The sequence below is a fragment of the Triticum dicoccoides genome, chromosome 3B (assembly GCF_002162155.2).
Source record: "Triticum dicoccoides isolate Atlit2015 ecotype Zavitan chromosome 3B, WEW_v2.0, whole genome shotgun sequence".
Taxonomy (NCBI): domain Eukaryota; kingdom Viridiplantae; phylum Streptophyta; class Magnoliopsida; order Poales; family Poaceae; genus Triticum; species Triticum dicoccoides.
In genome coordinates, this window is record NC_041385.1 from 774590443 (window position 1) to 774599285 (window position 8843).

Here is an 8843-nt window from a genome sequence, read left to right on the forward strand (position 1 = left end):
AGGTTTGTATGTGTAGGTCGCTGCGCTAAGCGAAATCGTTTAGAATGGATATTCCTAACTAACTGCGGTCACCTTCCAATCCAGATGTATGAAGCAATGAACTCAAATCATAGAACTTATCCAGGGATGACGTTCAAGTGGGTTCCATGTTCTTGATTATGCTGATGGTGATTATCTTCCTAATGGTGCTCTTCATACCGCATATGGAGTCTGGACAATTTCCTATGTCTTCCTAATGAACTCAAATCATACAATTTACCTAGGGTTGGCATTCAAGTGGGTTCCATACGAAGCACATGTGTGATTTCAAGTTTAACTTAGATACATTACATCAATCTTGTAATATGTGTACTATAAAGAAATCTTACTCCATGCAGCTGGCACCGAACGCATGAGCCAGACATTGTTGTGAATGCTCTATGTAGGCTAGGCAGCGTCACTATCAACTTAAAGCTAACCTAACTTTAGCTCCATGAGCAGTAGGTCTTTAATCTGTAGTCTCGATACAAACACACCAATGCATGTGCTACCTTCCGTTGATGCGTGGAGACCATGTTACAATGGCAACCTTGACACTAATATTTCTACCCATATATTTAGCAATAAATTCGCTTTTCTATTCATGCTTGATCTATTTCCCTTTTTTCTGTTAGTGCTTGTGGCAAATTTGAAGTTCTTCATGTGTCCGCTTCATATGGCAAATACACATGGCTCATTGATACTTAGGGGGTGGAAGGATGCCCACATGACTACCGGAATAGTACATAAGAATGAAGCAAATGAAGTATGTGAAATTATCTACGAGGAAAGTGGTTTAAGCACGGGAAATGTTAACACATCATGAACTAAAGGGCTGCAATCCAAGGGTACAAATGAGGATGACCATCAACACCATGGCGCTCTTTAGCTCAAATGCTTATATGATAGAAAGCACTTCGAGCCAATATAAAGTTATAAACGGACTTATAAATTACATTCATGGACAAGCAGTATTTGTCTCTCGGGTACACCTCTGAAAAAGTTAATTACGCAACTACAACTCGTAGTTCAGAAAATATCATATGAAATACCTTTTTTTGTCTACAAATAAACTATGTGTAGTAACTAGAACAATGATATATTTCATACATAATTCTTAGATATTTGTGAAACAAAATTTTGCTTAATATAACTACTAGACTGACCAGTAGAAAGTAGTGATGAAAATATTGCTTCAATTTGAGTTCTGGAAGCAGTTCATACATTCTAGAGAGCTACAAGTCTAAACATCGTTTATTTTTCTAATTTTAGAAGCTTTTGTGAAGCCTATGTTTCCAAAAGATCGATCATTCATGTCCTTCCCGTTTTCTTTTCTAGGACGAAGTATTGAAAGATGATTCACGGATTTGAAACAAGCAAAATGATTATCTTTTTTAATATGGAGTGGTGCAGTGATTAGAAAGGGAGGCTTGGTCTACTAGGATAGCATGTCCTTACTATAGATGCACACATGAAAGATTTAAAGCTTGCGCACAATAAGATGACAAGGTGATATATGTTCCTTGGATTTACAGCAAAGATGCAAATATCTAGAGGTCGGTGATTTGTGGAAATTCATTCCTTATGTTACGTGTTGATGGAAGTGCTTCTATTTCTCGTGCTATCTCCCATGCTATGTTTTCCATAGCCCCTTAGTAAGTGTATCTTCTACTACACTGTCCAACACGAGCACATGAGAAAAGAAGTGGCAACTTCCTTTTCTTGATTGTTTTGATGGCCAGTGTAACTAAATTATCCGTCCAATGTTAAATCATAATTAGTACTACTATAATTTAGTACGGAATGCGACACTACTACAGGTTGCTTCAGGGAAATGGGAGTTCCGTAATAAAATGAAATACCAATTATAGAGGGTTAGATTATGTTTGGCAAAATATTCATTTGTTATGTATGAAACCAATGCTTCAGTCTTTTGGTGCTATCTTTGTTAGCTTATCGTTAAGCATATATACTATGTACTCCGTCCAACATGAATGATATAAAATCACAAATTTTTACGACATTAGTTGTTTTCGTGTGTAAATATTCAAATTTTATATTATTTATTCAAGCAATGTTTTGAGGATGCCAAAACATGCCAAAACATTGCGGTTAGCCTGATGGAGTTATTTACATTTATAAAATGAAGTTCCTTACTTCCATTAGATAACTTTTATTAATATTGGATTTTCTATTTTGTCAGTACATCTGAATTATTTTGTTGGTTTCTTTTGAAAGTTTACCGTGAAGCTGCATCAGGTGCATCCTTTTAATTAATCTATCTACCTACACACATCCTAATTACCAACTTCAATGCAACTTTCACTGTAATCTGAAAAAGAAACATATCTAAGAACCTTCTAGTTTGTAGAGCGGATTTGAATGCTTGGGCATAAGATATGTTAACCAAATAATAGAAAAGGAGAAAATTGTGACACATGGGATCTCTAATTTGTCCCAGTGTTCCATGTCCCAACACCTTCCCCACATCATGGCCCTATTGACTCGAACTAAATGATCAACTATACAGGTTATATTTCATATTATAATTTTGGACATCTCTTTCTTGTCATAATTTTTCTATTGGCCTAACCAGTTTCTACCTTTTTGTCATCTATGCAGAATCTAATTTTTGGCATCATGGGTTTGGGTTCATCTAAAGATTCTCTTTCTTGTCATGATTATTCATTTTATTTTATACGGCGTTATGCCTATAATTATCTATGGACAATTTTGAAGCATTCACTTAACTGTATATTCAAAATTCCTAACAATGATTATGCATGTTTTTCTCGCCAATACTATATGATGTATGTAAGTCTATTCTTGTAAATTCTATTTTATCTTTCCCAAATTTTATTTATGGGGATATTTACTTCATAGCGTAGGTTATGATGATCAACTCCATGGGAATAACTTGCTCATAGCGTCCCAGAATATTATGACATGTAGAGAAGAATAGTGAATGCAGTACAACGTATAAACAATATGGTAGTTATTTTTTCAAGAAATAAGGGAACATTTTGCTCCATGGGAAAAACTAATTTTGAAGAATCAAACTTGGTTGTTTAAAGACAACCAAAAATATTTTCCATAATATTTATCTAGGATACACGAATATATGATGTTCTATAAGTTATTTTGAATGTTTTAACATTTGGACAAAGGCTCGGGGATAATCATGTATACACTTCTCCTTTGATGGCCTCCCAGTGCCGTGATTTTGTAGTGAGAGAGAAAATAGATTAAATATAAGTAAATTTTATTTGTATTAAGAAACAATAGATTTGTTGATTAGTTGCGTGATTAAAGAGGTTGATACGTATGCATTTGTTAATTGGTTAGGTGTGCCTATATGGATTTGGAGACTCGTTATTAAACTTTATAAAAGCCTAGCCCGCGCATTGAATGGGCCACTCTGCTAGTTATTCCAATGATTAGTTAATATGTTGTGTTGATGTTCGTCCCTCCCTCCCTCCCAAATTTATTTTCCTCAATCTACAATAAGGAGGCTTAGCATTATTCTAGTGTTGAATAATTTTAGGGAAGAGTTTGTTGAACAAAAAGAACAAGGTGATTTTTCTCTTGTCACATATAAAGTTTATTTTTCCTACACTTTGATGTTATGATTTGTGTATAATAATTATTATGAAGCAAGAATATTTGACTAGAAATATATGTGCATGCTCCACAGCCACATCAAGTGAAACACCCACATAAAACATATGTGCATGCTCCGGATGTGTGTCTCATTAGGCTTTGTACCATCCGCCTTGGCACAGTGCATTGTGTGCAAAGAGAGTGTGATCATTTGGTTAGTCAATTGACTAACACGTGTTTTACTAATTTAGTTTCACAGTTTTATTATAACATCGAAAAACGAATAAAAACAAGGCGACACTGCTCACCATGGGCTAGAGGAGGCTAACTGAACTGAACTAGTTAAGCAAACTAATGGAACTAATAACACCTAATTGAACTAAATCATTGAAACTATACTAACTAGTAACCAACTAATCCATCCAAATCCATCACTAAAACCTAATTGAACTAAACTAATGAAACTACACTGACTAGTAACTAACTAATCCATCCAAGTTCATCTCTAACACGTAAGTACACTAAGCAATTTTTCTAACACCTAAAAACAGAAGAAGAGAAAACAATAAAAAAAAGGCGGGACCAATCACCATGGACCGAAGGAGGCCGCCGGCAGAGGAGGAGGTGTACAGAGGCGCGTCGGAGGAGAATGCGGAGGGCGGCGTGTCAGAGGAGGTGGAAGCGTGGCTTTGGTCCGGTGTCGAAGGTGGTGTTGGAACGTAGTAATTTCAAAATTTTCCTACGATCACGCAAGATCTATTACAAGTTGCATAGCAACGAAAGGGGAGAGTGTGTCCACATACCCTCGTAGACTAAAAGCGGAAGCGTTTCGTAACACGGTTCATGTAGTCGAACGTCTTCGCGATCCAACCGATCCAAGTACCAAACGTACGGCACCTTCGTGTTCAGCACACGTTCAGCTTGATGACGTCCCTCGTGCTCTTGATCCAGTTGAGGACGAGGGTGAGTTCCGTCAGCACGACGACGTGGTGATGGTGATGATGATGTTACCGGTGCAGGGCTTCAACTAAGCACTACGGCGATATGATCGAGGTGTGTAACTGTGGAGGGGGCACCGCACACGGCTAAGGAAAAACTCGGTGTGTCCTAGGGTGCCACCCCGCCACCGTATATAAAGGAGGGAGGGGGAGGCCGGCTGGCCCTTGCAGGGCGCGCTAGGAGAGGGGAATCCTACTAGGACTCCAAGTCCTAGTAGGATTCCACCTCAAGGAGAAGGGGGGAGGAAGGGAGAGGGGGGCCGCGCCCCCAACCTCTTGTCCAATTCAGACTGGGCTTGGGGGGGGGGGGCGCCACCTCCTGGCCGTTGCCTCTCCTTCCCACTAAGGCCCACTAAGGCCCATCAACTCCCTGGGGGGTTCCGGTAACCTCCTGATACTCCGGAAAATAACCGAACTTCTCCGGAACAATTCCGATGTCCGAATATAGCCTTCCAATATATCAAGCTTTATGTCTCGACCATTTCGCGACTCCTTGTCACGTCTATGATCTCATCCGGGACTCCAAACAAACTTCGGTCATCAAAACACATAACTTATAATACAAATCGTCATCGAACGTTAAGCGTGCGGACCCTACAGGTTCGAGAACTATGTTGACATGATCGAGACATATCTCCGATCAATAACCATAGTCGAACCTGGATGCTCATATTGGATCCTACATATTCTACGTGGATCTTTATTGGTCAAACCGCATAACAACATACGTTGTTCCCTTTGTTATTGGTATTTTACTTGCCTGAGATTCGATCGTTGGTATCATCATACCTAGTTCAATCTCGTTACTGGCAAGTCTCTTTACTCGTCCCGTAATGCTTCATCCCGCAAGTAACTCATTAGTCACATTGCTTGCAAGGCTTATAGTGATGAGCATTACCGAGAGGGCCCAGAGATACCTCTCCGATACACGGAGTGACAAATCCTAATCTCAATCTATGCCAACCCAACAAACACCTTCGGAGACACTTGTAGAGCATCTTTATAATCACCCAGTTACATTGTGACGTTTGATATCACCCAAGGTGTTCCACCGGTATTCGGGAGTTGCATAATCTCATAGTCTGAGGAACATGTATAAGTCATGAAGAAAGCAGTAGCAATGAAACTGAAACGATCACAGTGCTAAGCTAACTGATGGGTCTTTTCCATCACATCATTCTCCTAATGATGTGATCCCGTTCATCAAATGACAACACATGTCTATGGTTAGGAAACATAACCATCTTTGATTAACGAGCTAGTCAAGTAGGGCATACTAGGGACACTATGTTTTGTCTATGTATTCACACATGTACTAGGTTTCTGGTTAATACAATTCTAGCATGAATAATAAACATTTATCATGATATAAGGAAATATAAATAACAACTTTATTATTTCCTCTAGGGCATATTTCCTTTAGTCTCCCACTTGCACTAGAGTCAATAATCTAGTTCACATCGCCATGTGATTTAACACCAATAGATCACATTGTTATGTGATTACACCCATAGTTCACATTGGCATGTGACCAACACTCAAAGGGTTTACTAGAGTCAATAATCTACTTCACATCGCTATATGATTAACACCCAAAGAGTACTAAGGTGTGATCATGTTTTGCTCGTGAGAGAAGTTTAGTCCACGGGTCTGTCACATTCAGATCCGTCAGTATTTTGCAAATATTCTATGTCTACAATGCTCCGCATGGAGCTACTCTAGCTAATTGCTCCCACTTTCAATACGTATCCAGATTCAGACTTAGACTCATCTGGATCGGTGTAAAAGCTTGCATCGACGTAACTCTTTACGCAAACTCTTTATCACTTCCATAACCGAGAAATACTTCCTTAGTCCTCTTAGGTAACTAAGGATAACTTTGACCGCTGTACAGTGATCCACTCCTGGATCACTATCGTAACCCCTTGCCAAACTCATAGCAAGGCACACAACTGATCTGGTACATAGCATGCCATTCTTTATAGAACCTATGATTGAGGCATAGGGAATGACTTCCATTCTCTTTCTATCTTCTGCCGTGGTCGGGCCTTGAGTCTTACTCAAATTTACACCTTGTAATACAGGCAAGAACTCCTTCTTTGACTGATCTATTTTGAACTCCTTCAAAATCTTGTCAAGGTATGTACTCACTGAAAAATATTATCAAACATCTTGAACTATGTAAGTAGCTTCACCGAGGTCTTTCTTTGAAAATCTCCTTTCAAACTCTCCTTTATGCTTTCTAGAAAATTTTACATAATTTCCGATAAACAATATGTCATACACATATACTTATCAGAAAGGCTGTAGCGCTCCCACACACTTTCTTGTAAATACAGGCTTCACTTCAAGTCTGTATAAAACTATATGCTTTGATCAACCCATCAAAACGTATATTCCAACTCTGAGATGCTTGCACCAGTCCATAGATGGATCGCTTGAGCTTCCACACCTCGTTAGTACCTTTAGGATCGAAAAAACCTTCTGGTTGCATCATATACAACTCTTCTTTAAGAAATATCCATTTAAGGAATGCAGTTTTGACATCCATTTGCCAGTTTTCATAAAATATGGCAACTGCTAACATGATTCAGATGGATTTAAGCATCGCTACAGTTGAGAAAATCTCATTGTAGTCAACACCTTGAATTTGTCGAAAAACCTTTTGCTACAAGTCGAGCTTTGTAGATAGTAACACTACTATCAGCGTCCGTCCTCCTCTTGAAGATCCATTTATTTTCTACGGCTTGCCGATCATCGGGCAAGTCCACCAAATTCCACACTTTGTTCTCATACATGGATCCCATCTCAGATTAAATAGCCTCAAGCCATTTCGCGGAATCTGGGCTCATCATCGCTTCCTCATAGTTCGTACGTTCATCATGATCTAGTAACATGACTTCTAGAATAGGATTACCGTACCACTCGGGTATGGACCGTACTCTGGAAGACCTATGAGGTTCTATAGTAACTTGATCTGAAGTTTCATGATCATCATCATTAGCTTCCTCACAAATTGGTGTAGGAATCACTGGAACTGATTTCTGTGATGAACTGCTTTCCAATTCGGGAGAAGGTACAATTACCTCATCAAGCTCTACTTTCCTCCCACTCACTTCTTTCGAGAGAAACTCCTTCTCTAGAAAGGATCCATTCTTAGCGACGAATATCTTGCCTTCGGATCTGTGATAGAAGGTGTACCCAATAGTTTCCTTTGGGTATCCTATGAAGACGCACTTCTCTGATTTGGGTCCGAGCTTATCAGGTTGAAGTTTTTTTCACATAAGCATCGCAACACCAAATTTGAGAAACGACAGCTTTGGTTTGTTGCCAAACAACAGTTCATATAGTGTCGTCTCAACGGATTTTGACGGTGCCCTTTTTAACATGAATGCATCTGTCTCTAATGCATAATCCCAAAACAATAATGGTAAATCGGTAAGAGACATCATATATCGCACCATATCTAATAAAGTACGGTTACGATGTTCGGACACACCATTATGTTGTGGTGTTCCAGGTGGTGTGAGTTGCGAAACTATTCCACATTGTCTCAAATGAAGACCAAACTCGTAACTCAAATATTCTCCTCCATGATCAGGTCGTAGAAACATTACTTTATTGTTACAATGATTCTCCACTTCACTCTGAAACTCTTTGAACTTTTCAAATGTTTCAGACCTGTGTTTCATTAAGTAGATATACTCATATCTGCTGAAATCATCTATGAAGGTAAGAAAATAATGACACCCGCCATGAGCCTCAACACTCATTGGACCGCATACATCAGTATGTATTATTTCCAAGAAGTCAGTAGCTCGTTCCATTGTTTTAGTCATCTTTCCCATAAGGAACGGTTCGCGAGTATCAAATGATTCATAATCAAGTGATTCCAAAAGACCATCTTTATGGAGTTTCTTCATGCGCTTTACACCGATATGACCCAAACGGCAGTGCCACAAATAAGTTGCACTATCATTATCAACTTTGCATCTTTGGGCATCAATATTATGAATATGTGTATTATTACGATCGAGATTCAATAAACCATCAGCATTGGGTGTATGAACATAGAAGGTTTTATTCATGTAAACCAAATAACAATTATCCTTTGTCTTAAATGAATAACTGTATTGCAATAAACATGATCTAATCATATTCATGCTCAACGCATACACCAAATAACATTTATTTAGGTTCAACACTAATCCCGAAAGTATAGGGGGG